Source organism: Malurus melanocephalus, unplaced genomic scaffold, assembly GCF_030028575.1.
Source record: "Malurus melanocephalus ecotype Western Australia unplaced genomic scaffold, MMel_1.1 scaffold_4, whole genome shotgun sequence".
NCBI classification, from domain to species: Eukaryota; Metazoa; Chordata; class Aves; order Passeriformes; family Maluridae; genus Malurus; species Malurus melanocephalus.
The window spans coordinates 416,544-435,571 of NW_026623236.1; positions in this window are offsets into that span (position 1 = coordinate 416,544).

Below are 19,028 nucleotides of genomic sequence, written 5' to 3' on the forward strand. Positions count from 1 at the left end.
CATACCTATTCTGCATTACAAACAAAAGACCTCTCCTACTTACATTGCTTTAACAAATGTTTGTACTTAAAGGTATTAGTTTAATCTTTAATAATCTTCTGATTTCTTTTACTGAAAAGAAGTTTAATTACTGTGTCCTACCTACTTGTCAAATACAGATTTAGTGTTCTAACAGTTAAGAGGACATAAGAGAATGTTGAACAATTGCATATAATTTTTAATTTCATAACACTAATTTCATACAAGAATATTATCCTTACCAGACATTAGTATAAACATAAAGATGCTTTTAGGCAACATTAAAATTTAAGTGTTTATCTATTTCAYTGGTAAGAGAGAAAGCTGCTTATGAACAGACTGCTTTGCACTAATTAAGGCACTTAGAGATAACACAGAAAACACTTCCTCTTTGGAAAAAGAAGTCATCTTTCTAAAAAGTTGTCTCTATTTGCTGAAAAAGAAAAATCTCAAAATATTATTTAAAAAGAACAAAACCAGCATTTCTCTTTACGGAAGTTGTAGGGTAGTAAGCACAAACGATAACAAAAGTATATTTTGTGCTGATATTCTTGTTGGTGCACTCAAAACAATTCAAAAGGAGCCTAAACAATACTTTCMAAATGGAAAGAGATAGCTTTTGTGTAAAGAAACACTGACAATTAAAATACAGATTAAACAAAGTAAATTAGGTGTAACACTTGCAAAACACTCCTCAGGTAAATGTTCTTCAGGACAAACTCTGTAGCCGTTTTGTGATCTGGGGAAGGCCCTTGATTCAGAGAAATTACTTTGAAAWTGGACAATTTTGGGGGTGATACATCTAATGAGACTGCAAGGTCTACATTTGAAATACCTTTCAAGTTTCACTTAACTGCAACTATAACAGGCTATCTTTGAGTAAAAAATACAGGCCTGGAACCAAAGACCCCCTTTCTAGTACTAAGACATACAGAAATTGAAACTACTGACTGCATCACAGACGAATCTGTGACTTGGCAGCATTCTCTGAGAACATCCTGTGCCAAGCACTTCTGGAATTATTTCAGTGGGAAATACTAACCACTTCTCTGCACATGGACATGTTTAAGTCACCCTAGATGTATTTTGTGATACACCAAGGACTGCAGTTTGTCAGAAGCATAAGTTTGAAAATGCTTCTGAAAGAGGACCCTTCTTCACAGACCATAACCCTGTGCCTTCACTGCCTTGGTTTTGTTCCCTGACTGCATGACTTTGAACCTGGAGCAACATTTCTGTTACACTCTACAGAAGCTCCACCAGCAGAGCTGAAAATGGTAGATTCATGTGCAGAGTGCTGCTCTGATATCAGGTATCTGTACTCGGTTGCTATGTTGTCAGAACTGTTCCGTGGGTAAACAAATGCACACAAACATAATGAATTACACTTGATTATGCAAATAATTGTGCCTGACTCCTACTCTGCTCTTTCATCTAAATGAGATCCTCCTGGGTTTTGTGATCATTACATTTTCAAACTGAATTGCGTGTCTGTGTGTAAATGGCAAAGTTAACATTTGAAAAGATTTACCAACATTAAACTACAAAAGTGCACAACGCTGCAATGCAGCAAGTTTGAGCAAGTGGAAAAAAAAAAAAAAAAAANAAAAAAAAAAAAAAAAAAAGATGATGATTCTGAGTTAAATTGGAAACGGTGACATCCTTTATGAAGAAATGCTGCTTCATGGTGCTCTAGCTTTAAAAAAAAAAAGGTTTATTATAAGTCTCAAGTTTCAGACTTCTAAAATAATTTTTCATTTTATTCTATTTTTGATTTWAAAAAACCCCACAGAACAGTTATAGTAAGAGAGCTTTGCAAGCAGTTCTTCTTCAGTCCCTATTAAAAATATATGTAAGATCAGAAACCCTCAGATATTATCAGCTTTATAGCCTGGAATCAAATGAGCCTCCACTAATTTTTTATGAAGGATTCTCTTCTGTGATGCCAAGTCCCTCATGATTTCAAGAGTTTCTGAAACACATGGTCCTAGTCCAAAAGGCATCACAGGCACAAAGCTAAAAACAAGGACCTTAAGACCCCCCTTGGGAGTCTCAGCCTTACTGACTGTATTATATGGATCAAGAGGCTTCTCTGGTATCCATGAATTTCCCTGGTGGTTTTGTGCTGTCTTAARCCAAAGCCTTTTAACTGATTCTTTTCCACTTAACAATTACAAAAGTTTGACAGCAAGAAAAACCCCAAATCTTTGGAAAGTTGGTCAGAAAAACATGGCTCTCTTCTGTTCCTTGTGCATTGGACTAGACCCAAAATAAGTCAAAGGGCAGTTATCTAAACAAATCAGTTTTTATTAAAAATAGCAACGTAGCCACTAAAAGGCTTTATTTTTTTTGTGTATAATCCTCAACCTTACTGTCAAGATTGTWAAAAGGTTGTTGACCCCAAATATKCAGGTTTTAAGAAAACAGTCCAGGMCTGTAATTTTGGACTCAATGCRTAAGTTTATTTAGTTAGTTTATTTTGAAGATTGTTTTTTAAGAATTATAACAGGTCTTATTCTTATAACAATAATTTCAAGTAAGTTGCCAACACATCATTGAATAGCCACCCATTAATTGCTAAAATTTAATTGATCAGGGTAATGAAGAACTAGTAATCCAACAATGTTTTTGTCTGTATGATCCTATTCTTCCATTTCTTGCCTTTTTATTGTGTATTTGTATATTTGTTTCCTATGACTTGTAAGAGTCAGATTTATCTTTTCAAGATGCAAACTAATTGTYGAATGACAAATCGCTTCTTTATTTTACCTCTAAGTTGAGCTTATGCTTTTATCAGAGGTTATTTTTTTGTTAGAGGTATTAAATACTTTGTTAATGTCTTCATGCTGTTTAACTGTGAAAGAATCTGGGAATTCATTTTTATTTTATGTCTTGTTCCCTCAATCATGGCAGTGTATTACACACATGTTTGGTTCAKGTAGCAGCAGTTCACACACGTGACCGGACCGGACAATGATCATAAAGGCTGGGGCAGCCGGGAGCTGAGTGAAACCTCTGTGTAGTAATGGAGTAACAACACTCAAGGTGTTCCAGCAAACTGAACAGTCTGCAAAAGGCTGAAGAAATTAATCTTCTAGTTATAAATTCATCAGGCCATTCTCTCACCATGCCTGACTGTCTCATATTCTTTCCTTCTATGCAGTTACAAAGCAATCTCTTCTATTCGTAGCACCCACCATGGGCCTCAGTCCTTTGGCACAACTAATTATTTACGTAGTCTAAAAATGTATGAATTGCATTCTTTTTTTGAGGAAAGAAACCACAACTGAAACAACAGCAAAAAGCAACAAAAAAGACCCCAAACCAAAACCTTTGAAAACTCAGTGCTCCCTAGAGTAATAATTGCAATTAAACATGTACACCAAAAACGCAAAGCAACTTTGGGAAAAAAAAAACCTTTCAATTTTCTTATTAATTTTTACTCATGTTAATAGAAAGCTACATAAGCCCTTAAGATGGACAATGCATTGTACAAAATTGAAAGTATAGTTATAATAAAATGCAACATTTGAAAAATTCTTGTGACCATGTGAACTTGTTCCTGAAYGCAGTCTGCAAGCAACAACTGCTAGATTAAAGAAAATACAAAAGTTTCAAACAAGCACAAAAGGTCAGAATTGTGAAATATGAACTAGGGACCTAATATTGCTTTGGCAGGTTAAGTTCTTAAACCCTTGCATGGTCTTGATTCTTAATTTTTACATGGCACTCTACATGTTCAAAATGTATACCTTAGAATTTTCACAAAATTAATCCACAAAATATATGTATAATTCCCATTTGATACAGAGCATAAAAAAAATTACTCACAGAGGTAGGTAGCAGGAAGAGAATCAGGACTCAAAACCTATTAATGCTTCACCAAACCCATATTGTCCTATGTCCATGTCCACCCAAATTCCTTGTAATTGAAAGATAAACTGATGAAAGTTGCAAACAATWTGAAGATATAATCACTTCTTCAATCAATTAAACACAGTGGACTTACAAATTCACATATTTCGTAATGCGTCTAATGAAACTTAAAAGACAAATGGAGTGTTTCATTCCTAACTGGATTATCTTTGGCTTGGTTTTTGCTTTGTTTTGTTTTCTGGCACTCAGCTTGAAAAGTTTTCCTTTGCGTGTTTTTGGGGGTTTGTGTGTGTGTGTGTGTRTGTGATTATAATTGTAGACAGGTTTTGTTATCTGAGGCTTTTTATTTTATATTCTTGCAATTCAATTTACACTGCCTAACAGCAAGGGGGGAGTTTTCTCAGTGACTAAGTAAAGAGACTGATGGATATGATATCTTACTACTGGAAGAGAAGAAGGAGAGATGTGATTCTGGGCATATAGTTCTGTTTGTTTCTAAACAACGGGAGCTATGATCAAGAAAGCTCATTGGATGAACTAAAGTTATGAATAAAATAGTTTTGATCATGTTTTATGAAGGGTTTTCTCTAAGACTGAGAGCACCAACAGAGAGAACCTCATAAAGCAGGAAACCAAATTAATTGCAACAAAGAAAATGCAAGTCTTCCTTGAACAACAAACAGTAGGGTTGGAAGTGACATTTCCAAACACTGAGAGAGTTGCCTGCCCTGTAGTTAAGAGCAGAAAGGTAATAGACTACCTAGCACAGATATCAGGGTTACTACAGCTGTACCTACACTGAGGTCAGTAAAGGCAGCAAAACCTGGCTGAACAGTGAATTAATCATGCTCAGTTCCCTAATGCTGTATGCATWTATTTACAGGTCACTGAGATACATGGCTTCAGTTCAGCCCTGTTAATTTGGGGTTACACTGATTTTATTGGATGGCTGTAGTAAGGGTATGCATGGCTGTTTTTGTCTTATAAACATCCCTTTTTTCTGGTAGTTGGGTTACTGGGTTCAAACTATGCAGCATATACAGCATCATTAAAAGAATGAGCAGAAAACATACTGAGAAAATATCAGCTAAATCATCCACATTTTTTTAGATCCTTCTGAATATTGTATCAATTATGCTGAAAATTTAGAATTGCAGTATTTTGTTTTATTCATTCAGCAATGGTCATCTAAAGAAGGATTAGGGGTGGTCTGTGTGTGACACAGCTAAGCTGACAGAAACTTTTAGCAAAGATAAAGTTGTATTGCCAAACCTCTCATCACAAAGAGAGCTTGTTTTATTGGAAGTGGTAGAACTAAMAATTACAGCAAAAAGTGCAGATTTCCTGATAGAGTTTTAGCTACATTGAGAAACTACTTTGCTTTTATCACACACTAGTGTCTTGCAATGTGTTTCTAGTATAGGGCTGTCCAACAACAGAGGAGTTTCTGAAGGATAAAGTGACAGCAAGGGGAAAGTGTCCAAACAGGAGAAAAAAATTAATGTTTTCAGTCTTGCAGTCTGCTACTTCCGAGTTTGGACAAACTGTGTAATCTTTGAGCAATAACAATGAGCATATTTAAAAGGTTATAAAAGTAATCCAATTGTTTTCTTAAATGGATTAAAGGTAATTTAAATACTTCTCCAATGCTGAAAAAAGGCATGTTTACCCAAAGTCTTCTCTGGCAGTGACCAGTAACAGATGACCTGGGGGAAAAAATGATAGAGCAGAAGTACAAAAATTTCCTCAATTTTCAAATATCAATCACAACTAATATATGAAAATCATAACATCCTGTAGTTAGAAATGCCATTAACCAATAAAATTTTGAATTGCAAAGCTCTCTGAGTTCCTAGTCTATGTATGTAAGAACCATATTTTGTCAGCCTGGTCATGTAGTCATCTAGTGCTTGCCTAACTTCTCTTATAGTTCAGATATAACACTGTGAAATGCAAAAAATGTYCCAATCCCAATGGAGAAAATTTGTAACACATTCTTAGTTTATATCAAACCCACTCCAATAGGACAAAGCAACTCACAGAAGAAATTTTTTTCTATATTGGTTTTGAAGGCACATTGTTTATGAAGACTTTCATAAACCAAGACTTTCGGACATGAGACACATTTTGCAATAATTATGTAGTGTATTTTGAAGTTGTAAGAGATTGAAGAGCTGCAGAGCAGCATTTTTCCTCATCACATATATACAGACACAGGTTTTTAACTAAGTAAGCCAAACAAGTCAAGTAACACATTTATTGCATGACAATAATAAGAACGGTGTATCTTTCTATTTTAATTGCATTTCAAACAAACACTGGTGTTAGAACATTGATCAGCATGTGCCTGCAAGTACTTTAAGTTCATCYTTTGTTATTTTACCAAATGTCCAATTGGAATATTATAATGCTRAAAATGCAAGACACAGAATGTGTAATGTGTATGTCCACCCATCTGTCCACCYAAKCCACCAGCAAAGATAAAATTTCTAYCCTATGTCATAATCTTCTSCATAATATTTACTAAATTAGGGACAATATGTCTTTTTGTCAATGGCTAAGATTATTTACTTTAAAAATWAAAGTCTTTAGTGCTGTTTTTCTCATACTTTATTCAAAAAATGAAATAAAACTGATATGCTTAGTACAACTTGCACATTGTAAATCAACACCTATTATGTAATAAACTCATACAGGAATGATTAGCTCAAAGAAGCAAAAATAGTTTGATAAGGTGACCTTTCAGTCATTTGATTACCATCCTTCTGCCACAAAACCTAGTATTTCCTGCATTGGAAATTAATGGGGGAAGCAGATGATCAGCCCACCCCTATTCATGTGTTCTGCAGTTTAGAAASAACCCGGTGTTCCCTGGGGCAAATTAGTTGTTGCTGGCAATATGTGCTGCTGCTGCTGGTACAAASGGCAAGGTAATGTAGTAATATTTTACTGGTGTCAGATGGTGCTGTGCAGTAAGAGGCTAGGGCAATTTAATGCAATGCCATTTATTTATAATGGAARACTGAATCTCCATCCACTGAGCTATAAACTTGCTTTTTGTTGGATAGAGTCTATTTCCCTAGATCACTGAAGCTATTAAAATCTGAAGACTAAGTTATTGATATGGAAACCTGTTGCTGAGCTGTTTAGATCTATCTAGTTTTCTAGCACATATATTTTGGAGGTCCTACATATTTGTTTCTTTTTCGGGCTTTATGGTATACTTTAGCCTGTCACATAGTCACTATTTATCTTATAGATGATGCAATAGGAAATATAGCTTTAATAGCCAAACAGAACAGAAGTTCTTACATACTATAACCTGATTTATCTTCAAAATCAGCATATTGTCACTAACCCTTAATATTTTAAGAAAATGGTGAGAAATAATTTTATAAGAAAAATCTTCACTGTCAGACTCGTATTCTTTTCTTGGACTTTGACACATAATTGTCATCACTGAATTGAAAAGTTTCACGTAAAGTAATATCAAGAAACAATGAAAAAAGTCAAAATTTGTTCTTGCACTTTGTAATAATTTAAGCCATGCAACACATGTAGTGTTATCTCTCCTTTCAATACACATTGTTACACAGCATTATCCAAACACCACAGAGGAAAGAAGATGAATTCAGATTTCTGGTTTTGATAGGTCTAATATACTCATGGCCACTGGATGATAAACTGTGCTTACAAAAAATCATATCCGGATATGGCTGACTAATAGAGGTCTTTTATGTCTCACCAAAACGTTAGCAATGCTTCCTACTTTTATCATTTTCTTTCTCACTGACAAGGATACTCCTCTATCAGGTAAATTTTTATTGTTTTTTTCTTTCAGTTCAAGGCACAGTACACTTCTTTCAAACTGTCTATAAGAAACAGAATCTATAGCCTGGGGTCTAACGGGTAATTCTTTTTTTACTGAAGTGGGTTCAATTCACAAAAAAAAATCTTATATGTACCAAGGACACAAAGTTTCAAAGAATGGAAGTAGTTACATGTGAATGTAGAGTAGAACAAGAGTCCGAGGTACTTTTCCTAAGAGTAGTACAAAAGTTACTCCCACAGTCCCAGACACGTGACAGACAATATTTTGATTGCTTTGTCACTTCTGTGGGAAATYCTCTCAGTTCTGTGAACAGCTAGATATAATTAATTCAAAATCATCCCACAATCTCAAATTTTAAAAATCTTGGAAAAATCAGAGAATACTGAATACTCAGTGAAAACTGAGCCAAAACTATCGTTATGACTATTACAGATGATCCATGTGGCAGATACTCCTTTGATCCTATCATATTAGTTTTCTGCATGGAAAAAGTGCAGATAAAAAGAGTAGAAAAACACATGCAGCATATATCCATGTTCTTTTTCTTTCTACCTATAAACTTTTTCTTAATGAAGACATTAAACTTGTATGATCTGTTGGGTCAAATTAATTATTGTTCTAGGACCACTAAAATCAATATAAAAAAAAAAAATCTGATGAAAGTTTGGAAGCCTCTTAGTGTTATGTCTAAGGCTGAATAACAGTCACTTATTACACGAGCAAACAGAGCTCCTGCATTTATCATCAGGAGTCCTTAGCTTTCAGCCAACATGAAACAGAACTGTCTGTTCCCCCACAAATTGGTTAATGGGCTTTTGTTTTCACCAGTCTATCATATCTGCATATCACAATTATAATTACAGCTCATACACTTTGCCTAGAAGAAGGCAACATATATTTCTGAGTAATACAAACCTATGAAAATGTGGACCAGAGCATTATGAAATACAAAATATATGTGTGGAACTACATCTGTTAATATCAGATAAGACCTAATCTAACATGCAGTGATATTTCCAAGGGTGATTATCAACTTTGAATTAAGAATGTAYACTCCATTCAYGCAACGCTGTGTTCCTGCAAGGAGAATTCAGGGTAACTACATTTAAAATACTTTTTAAATTGTTCACAACAATTACAGTAATAATGGTAAAAACAAAAAGAAAACCAAATAGAAATGTTATTGTATCCAACAGGGAAGTAAAAGGACTAGAGAAACTTTTCCTCTACTTGTTAGTAGCAATCAATTCAATATTAGTGGTCTCTGAAGAGTATTGTGTCTGTAATAACCGGRTTTTTCAGCTTTCCTCTTCTTTTCTCACATATATTTTAACTCCATGTGTCCTATTATAAATCCTATAAATCAAAAGTCACAGCAATGCCACCTGATGGGTACACAGACTTCAATCTGATAACATCCAAGCTGTCAACTGGACAGTATGGTTGTCATGCCCTGCACTTTTCCAACACTAGCAAAACTTGAAGACATTCTGGTTTTAGTCTGGCAGCTTCCTCGGTGTCTGAATTTGAACTCAACCAAAATGGTAGTGGTGAAAYTCCTGGGTTTTGTACTTGATTAGCTGAAGAAAAATTATGACATCAATAGAGTTGAGATGACATATCCCATTCCTCTGACAGAAGGAGGACAAAGTCAGTGTCACCAAGGGTCTGTTAAAATGAAGTCGTTACAACTACTTTGGTTAATGTAGGCCACCAGATGATCATATATGCCCAGACCATAGAGCAAGATGGAGAAAAGGCACAAAGGAGCAGGAACTCATCCCTGTGAGTAAATTCCTTCAGCTGAACCATGAAGGCTTCAGTACTTTCCTCCACTATGAGATGGATGTCTCAGTGGTCACAGTCAACAGCCCAGGATTCTTGCCTGTTAATTCTCTAGACATACTGAAAGATATGACTTACTATGAATATTATATCACAGGGGGCAGAGCTACTTTGTATTCTGACCTCAAAAAATTGAAGGAGCTTCATCTCTGCAATGAAGACTACGGTAAGACATAAATGATGCAAGTAAGAATTATTCAGCACTACACATTCATTCAGAAAAATAAAAATTCCAGGCGTGTTCAGACATATTTATTTGAGACATTTCTAAAGAAGGCCTTCAGGTAGCATATCCTCACAGGATCAAAAAGTTAAAACCATTTCTGTTCATGCTTAACTGAAAATAAATCAGCACATGCATTCTTAATTTTATTGGCAGAACGTAATAACTCTGTAATCTTAAAATTTACAACATGTAATAATGCCAACTATTTAATAATAAACGTCTCAATTGGCATTATAATTTTAAAAGCCAGAGACAGATGTATTCCATCAAATTTCCTTTAGTATACACAGGAAGATGTTAATAAAGAAGAAAAGAAACCMCCAGTTTAAAATCAATGCCTGTATAATTCTGTGAAACTATTGGGATCTTTCAGTTCTTTGTWACCTTATGCATTAAGCCACTCTAAAAGATTGCAATGCTTTTTGAGAAGTTTCAAGGGCACAGTGAAGAAGAATTAAATTATCAAGTAATGTTACTGCTTGTTCTTGTATTTACATTTATCCTGGATGAAGTTAATTTATTGTGGGGGAGGGGGCAAAGAGAACCATACATCACACTAATGCAAAGTCCATGAAAAATTTGTCCTTCATGCTGTGACTGGACACTGTCAAGCAGGGTTTACAACCTTTTTATCTGCAGCTAAAAAAAGCTGCAGTATTTAGCTACCTCAGTTGCCACTAGATATTTTCCCCTGATTATATTTGTGAGGAAAAGGTGGAAAACAATTCATTTGTTAAAAAGACATAACCTCTAAAGCATAATATCCAGAATCTGATGTACTGATTCTCTTATGTTTTCCCAGATGGCAAAGTGGCATAACAGAACCAAGAATACCCAGAGGCAGTTGCTACAGCTTCTCTCTATAGAACTGCAGGAAAATTAAGATTRTGCTTTCATTGTCCGTAATGTTGCTTTGGTTCCCTTTACATCATGTGCATACGAATTCTCATGTGGAATCTGTGAAAAATCAGATTTAAAATAGACTGCAGTCATGACTAAAGAGCTGTCAGTGAAAGCCTGTAGCACAGGTACCCAGACTGAGATTGAAGTCTCACTTCTACAGAATATTACACTGTAGAACAGACTATTGCACAATGAAACCATGACAAATCCAGGATGCTTAATTTTTACATCAAGGAGTTAATTTAAATTCAATTTCAAGTAAACTTCCTGTGTGAAAACTTATTTTCACACATATTCTACATATTGTAGAAAAAGCCTAGAATAGAAGCTTTGTTCAGGAGACTTTACATTGTATTCTAAAACACTTAAATAATCACCATCATTTGTCTTCTTGAAATTAAAGAAGTATTTTAAAGATAATGTTTACACACTCCAGTATTCTGAAAATAACCAAATCAAAATTAGACTAGAGGTGAAAAAAAACCAAACAAAATCAACCTTTTGCATAGACCATAAAGTGCACAGTTACGGTTTACGCTTCCTCTAGCCACAGCAGTATTTCCTTTTTTCAGCAGTATTTCCATCTCTGTCATTTCATCTCAAGAGCTCTGTCTGTTTCAAAGGCAGGGATGCTGTTTTATGCCTGCTGCAACACAGAATTCACAGCCATATGGATTGTCCCACAGAGACCCCTATGGGCTCCTAGAAAGGCTTTGCAACCCACATATGGTCCTTTAAAGGTATTCTGCTCCTTTCTAGAYTCATAAACCTCACAGGTAATATGAGAAGACTCAAAAAACAAATCTCAGTGCTGCCACAGATCATAAATGAATATGAACAGATCCACTTCATGAACAACCTGTTTACTAGGAGATACACAATCAGTAGGATCAGTGCATCTGCTAATGACAGGGAAGCTGTTTTTTCCCCTCTAATAGGGCAAAGAGGATAATAGCAGTAGTGAAAACATTTAGACATTTTCCACTGGATAATTTTTTTCTGGTCAGAATTATGACATGGCTCTAAGCAAAACCTATTAAAATGTGGGAAAAGGACCAAAACTATTCAATATATCTTGTGAAAACACTGTGGGAAATGCACACTTTCAAAAGTTTTTTTTTTTTTCCATTAAGATAGGATCAACTTTTATTGAAGTATCGATGTTTAGTGAACTTTTATATYGATATTTTATTATGAAAATCACCTTTGAAAATGCAGGATGTAAATGCAGGCAAATATTGAAGTGGACACTACAGGGAACTACTCAAGAAGTTGGTAATTAGTGTTAGAACTTGACAGAACCTGGGACATCTGAAGTTTAGCTGGTTCTTTCTTACCTATGCTGATCTTACTGGTGAGAGACAATTGCTATCATCTTTTCAGGGATTGTAGATTTCTCTTGCTAATTCCTTTCAGATTGCTTCTGAAGTCAGCATTTGGCTTCTACTCCGTGATGTGTRCAATAACTTTTATCCCTGTTTAATAAACTTTGGTAAAATGCTATAGAGATTCTGTGTGCAATTATGCTTTGCTAAACCAAAGGCAATTGAAATTGTACTGTTATATTTCATGGYGTGAAGGTTTTGAAGGTTTTCACAAGTATTTCAGTAAACTTTACAAAATAAAAAACTATTGATCTTTTATCAGTTTAAATAATAATTATCAACCTATAGATTACAAGTAATCTAGCTATAAAATTTAAAGTAACCATTTCATGTTCCCAAACTGGTATGTAGCAGTCTTATGTGAGAAATCCTGGAACAATGAATAATCATCCATTGTCYTTCTGGACAGACACAGCACACACATGGAAATGTACATCATAGTTTTGGTCTTTCTCATCCTGCAGCAGTAGTAAAACCATAGAGGAGTACAGATTTCTTGAAGAATAGCCACTTTCTGATTCCTCCTTRTCCAACTGTCTTACTCTTAAGTGTAAGAAATTACACTTAAGTGTAATCAAGAAATTCTGTGGCTGTAAAAGCAAATTCACCATACCTTGACATTCTTGTATGGATTTAGAGCTACTATAAACTCAGAACATTCAGTCCAGGTTCTGCATTTATTTTAAATGTAACAGTACCAATGGAATTTTAGCTTGGTATTTTTACTCTCGAACATCTTCCAACAAAGTCCTGGTTTTCTCTGTATTCYTTTATGCAGAGCACTGTTCTTTTATGGCATTTGTGCAGAATTAGTTAATAGACTGTACTCACTGTTGTCAAGAGAACGTCCTCTTGCAGAATGATTAAAGAGTCTTGTCACCAAAATAACGGATAGATCATGCAATGGTGAGTTGTAGTATTGCAAATACTGTGYAATATACAAACAATGTTTTCCAAATTTAGCTGTCACAAAAGTTGCATGTAATTTCCCCACTGTCTTGGATTTTAATCTTGTGCTCTTCTCTGGGCTTCCTCCCATATGTTGAGAAGGGAATAAATAAGTAGATCTTATTACTCCACACCAGGAAAGAGTTCTAAACCTAAACCTTCTCCCATTCTGTAACACCAGATTACCCTCCATCTCTGTAATTTGCAACCTCAAATTTCAAGCAACCTAGGCATTAATTTATTAGCAGAAAAATTGCCTTTGAATCTCACTTTATGGCTTGAATTGTTTGCTAATTACCCTTCAGAAAGGGGTATGTTCAGATTAATTTTAATTTTTTTTGAGATTGCTTTGTTCTGTTAATAACAAAAGAGTGGTCTCTGAAATGAAGATAGAAATTATGATTGCATTTCAATATAATTGTAAAAAATTTGTAAATATGCTGCTTTGTTCCCAAACAATGACAAGGAGATCATATAGGGATACAACATAAGATTTCAAACACTGAAACAGCAACTGAAACAAAAATAGGAACTTAGTTTTCTCATAAACATAGGGTGGAATCCCATCTGGTATATCTAAACAATCTGAGACKTATAACATCTCCTGGACTGTTTTTCAAATTTGTTAAGTCTTTGCTAGTAATATCAGTACAATTTTTACATTTACAATGCAGTAGGTAAGTCTGAATTTATGTGTGAATCATGCGAAGAGTCATGCAAAGTGATTTTTACAGAGGTATATAGGTAACAATTTGAAAATATAATTTATACTTCTGTGTAAAAAAAAAAAAGAGATAGATGCTTGATTATAAAAATCCATGTGTGATAATACAGGCAAGGTGAGTTCTTATGTATTTATGTAGAATGGARAAAAACCTGCAAATTTTTTTTTCCTTGTTCATTATTTGTGAAGACAGGTTAACTGCAACCAACAAAATATCAGTTCTTCAGTTTGGCACATTGTGCATTTCCATCAGAAAAGACAAAATACATGTTWGTGCATGTTTCAGGGCAGCATCATTCGGTCTTTCACTGATGAGTGGTAAATTGCCCCACTTAAATCTTTTTTAGCCACTGAATTAAAACACTTACAATCCCTTCTAATATAATTTTGATCATTAATTGCATGAGTAAACAGGTTTCTGAATTTCCACCAATATACTGACACTAAATACTATCAGAGAAACAAGGCAATAATGCTCTATGAGTTTATGCTGTGAAAAATGTTATATATGGAAAGGTTRCACTGATTAGATCAGGTAAAAGGAAGAAAACTTCAGAACTGTCAGCTTGACCTGATMATTTCTTCTGAATTTCTTGCATTCTCATCCTTTTCTACATCTGAATAGAATTCACAACAGAGTTCTTTGATTTACAATCCCAATATATCGTTCAGAAATACACATAGCTAAATAATTTCTACTATTGCCACTGAATGAGAATATAAACCAAGTAAAGCAAACACATCCTTATTGGTTAACCATTGTCCACCACATAATGCTGATGAATTTAATGGAAAGCATGAAAATTGTTATTAAAAAACCTGTTATGAGGAAATATAATTTTATCTGAGGCAGCTATACTATGTGACTATTAGAGCCAAAAATCTCTACCAAGAATGTCAAAATCCCCTGCACTCCTTTGTGACAAAAATACAAACTGCAGGASCACTCTTGCAGCAAGGACAGGATTTATTTGTAAAAGATAGGCACATCAATCTTTAAGGAAGCCCTTAGGTATCCAAAGTATCCATATTGATACAATAATAGACACAATACCGGAGCTGTGGATGACCCATACCTTTTTAAGGATGGCTGCTGGAAGTGCCCTGACCTGCCCTGGCCTTTAGAYGTAGACACCTGAATGATGCACAAGGTGTATGCAATGCCTGGACAAGCTCCTGTACTAGTAAATTCCATTACATATACACCAACTTTAAAATTTGAAATAATTCTCTAAAATTGCCTGAATTGTGTCTTTATAGGTTATAGGCATCTTAACACAAATAAACCTATTCTTCCATTCCTACAGGTAAATGTTTTCCGCCCTTGTTTAATTTTGAATCAGCTTGACTAATGAAAGTGAATGCTACACTTGAAAAGTTATACAATCCCAAGTTTCTCTCTGAAAATAAGAAACAGAGCAGAGGTTTTATGGAATTTCAGTTTCACATAATTTCCTTGATGCTTCCACTTTTTGCACAACAATGTAACTATTATTTTTTTGCACAGTGTACACAGAACCTGGATGTATTTCATTTCTATTATGGAAGAAAGTTCTTAATATGCTCCATTTGTCTTGCCAACTCTAAACTACTTAACTATAAAATACTCTGTCAAATATTTAGTATTTATACTCCAATTTGCTATCTATACTTCAATTCTAATTTTATTCAGAATGTGATACCTTTTGAAAGATACTAACTGAAGAAAAAGAATGTAATCTAGTTTCAGACAGAAATAATTTCTCTAAGTCTCCTAATGGTACACAGACTCTCTTTGAATGTAATATCTTTTCTTTTTTTTCAGGGGGTGGGGGAGTGAAGTCTGATAATACTCACAGCATAAGAACTGAGAATTAATGATGCATCTACTAGCCTAGTTCTGTGTCTAGTTATTGCACTTATCTTAGATATATTTAATCATTGAACTCATGAACACCTATATCAGTCTGTCTTACCAAATGTATAAGGACTGCATTTTCTTTCTGTATTATTTTAGTGTATACAAAAAAGAATGAAATTACAGGGTTTTTTTTTTTTTTGCCATTGTGTGTCTACTAAATTAATGCTCATTTACATAAATATATCTTAATTCACATACAATTATTAGGTAACATTTTCTGTTTCACCACTATAAATTGAGTTTAATTCCTCTTGCCTTAATAGATTTTTGCTGCATGTACTGTGCTGGTGCAAAGAAGAGTGTTTTGCTCAGTGACACTGCAGATGCTTTCAGATCTCTTCCTGTGTAAAACCAGGACACAGGCAGTGTTCAACTGCAACTGGGGATGGAATGATTTTGTGGTTTCTCCAGGACAGAACTTTAGTGCTACAGTTGAACCCACAATCCTGACTCAGAATGGCACAGAGTTTAAAAGTGAGGAGACAACACAATCAAAATGTCTAAAATATTACATGGAATATGACATGTATGAAGACTAACCTTTGGAGATTTCTTTAGAAAAAAAAAAMCAGACATGAATTTTTATTCCAAAAGCAATGTAATTTTTCTATTGGCCATTTTTTGTGATGCAGAAGGAAGGTCAAATCTAACAGGAATGTCAACGCTTCCTCAAAAACTGAAAAGTAGCAAGTTATCAGAAGAAGAAGGTCCTTAAAAAATTGAAAAGAGAGASTTGCCCTCTTGAGGTTTTAAAATGGTTGTGAGAAATGCAGCTCATGCCAAACAAAGGACAAGACTATGAATTTGAATTGAAACATTAAAGTTCTTGTGGAATATATATTATTAAATGCAAAATAAGTATTTAAATAACATAGTTACTGCAAGCTTCTACAGTAGCTTTAGGATTTTTCTGGTATTTCTACTTATTTGAAAAATGCTTGTGCTGATTATATTCACAGAATGCAGAAAYAAAACAAAGACTAAAACACCTTAACCCCACCTTCCTTCTCCCTTCCTCAGCTTCACTCACTGGGCACCTGCTCTCCACCTGAACGGTGKGGGGGGATAGGGAATGGGGTTGTGCTCAGTTCAGTGATATTTCCCTCACTGCTCCTTCCCTCTCACACTTTCTCCCAGCTCTCACGTGGGCTCTTCATGGGCCACAGTTCCTTCAGGAGCTCTCCATGTTCTCCAGCAGGAGATCCTCCATAGGCTGCCATGTGGATGTCTGCTGCCCATGGTCTTCTTCCCACACTGCCGGGGAATCTCTGCTCCGCTGCTTGGAGCACTTCCTTCCCCTCTTTCTTCCATGGCCTCCACATCTACAGAGCTGTTGCTCCCCTATATTCTCACTCCTGTCTCTCACAAACTTCAGCACAGYATTTTTTCCTCCCTTTCTTCACATTTTTCTGCCAAGATGTCCTCACCTGGGCTGTGGGTTCAGCAGTGCCCTGTGGTGTGGAGATAGGAGCTGCCTGGAAYGGGCTGCGTCCAGCAGCAGGAAACCTGCCCCCAGCACAGCCCTCAAAAAATTGTCCAGTTCCTTCCAATATAAAGTGGGTTTTTTTTCAATAGACTCCTTAATATGAGCGAGCTTTAAATCTGCCCCTGCCATCACCAGATGTCCCAGGAATCTCACTGAAATCAAGGAGGACTTGAGCATATAAAGCTGCTTCCTAAAAACTTCTTAGRTTTTGGCTACTGCAAAAAAGTATTATGTCCAGTACAGTCAGCAAAAAAAACACGTGAAACCATGCGTGTTTCCTGAGTCTCCCAATGAACACATGATTTGTCAAGGTCCTTCATCCCATCAGCCAAATCATAACTGTGATTGAGAACATGAGCTCAGGGAATGGTGTAAATCCCTTAGATGCATGAACTAATTGGAAAGCTCTTGTTTTTGCTGGTTAATTCTAGAAATGGGTCATTACATGCCATTTTTTTATTACAACCATAAAGTATAATGTTGACCTGTCATCAKAGATGAAGAAATATCTTAAGTACAACTGAACAATTCTATGGTCCCTAGATGTATCTTCTTCTGACAAGTCTTCATTATGCTTTATGGCATTAATTAGAGACACAATATAGGAAAATATTTCAGCTGTCTCAGATAGTAGACACAAGTAATATACTTTTCCCAACAATACGAGCTAACCTCTATATTGGAAGTGCCACTTGGGTATATGAGAATACTCCTTGGACTGTCTATACTTCTAGCTATTTAAACAATATAGTGAGGATTGTCACTGCTTTACTGGATGGATGCCTTTTATTGTGGAGCAATAACCAACAACATTTTCTATGGTAGATTACAAAAAAAAGCCTGAACTTCTTGGGATTAATTTTATTCTTTTATAACAATAGAAATCTCAAAACACTTACTAAATATAAATTGATTAAAAATATTTTAACCCATGTTTTCTTAGGGAAATACCTCCAACTTTTGGAGACAGGGCARTTACAGGTAGTTTCAGTCAGAACAAGAAAGTGCATAATTGCCTGGTGAGCTAATTAGACCTTCAGATAAATAGTCTTTCCCTTCAAAAAATAATTGGTCTACAACATTTTCTGACATTTTTAATTGTCTGGCAACTGAGGTGAAAACATCCACAGGGCCAACGAACTCTCTTCAATGAACACTTTAGCCTTTTGCAGTTTTCCCCAGGCTGTACCTGCAGAATAACACAACAAACTGCTGTAGTCCAAGTGACCTTGATGCTGGAGAGGCTCAGCCACTCGTAATTGCTCTTTTGCAGCTGGAAGGCTTGGCTCATTTTTTGCTAGGAAACATTTAGTTATTTGTGTGGCAGATTTTATGTGGAAATTAGCCCTAGGATGATCTGGACTATGTGGCACAGATATACAGAGACAGAGTGTTTGTTTAAAAAAATAATTTTTGTGATCTGAACACTAGACAACCTTTGCATGGAGAATGAGAGGCAAAAACAGGAGAGAGAGTTGCTCTACAGATGGAAACAGAAATCTCTGTTGTATGCATCCTTACAAAAGTGTYTTCAGCTGGATCACATAACTCTTCCAACATTTTTATTCTGCTCAGTTTGTAATTTCCAGTTTGTCCCTGGTTCTACATGACCGCTTGYTATTTGCCATCCTAACTACACATAAAATCTCTCTTAACTCTCTTCCCTATATACAGAAGGCTGGCCGACATGACTTTTTCTACATCTGCTAYAGATGTCTCTATTGACCATTTTAAAGTGCTTTATCTAGGTACAACTTTGATAAATCTACAGCAGGAAACACCCAAGGGAATTTCTGAAAGGGCCAGATTCTTCACTTGGGTTTTTAATCAACATATTTGAACAGATGAAATTAGTACAGCCAGAGCAGAAACTGCCTGGGGGAAA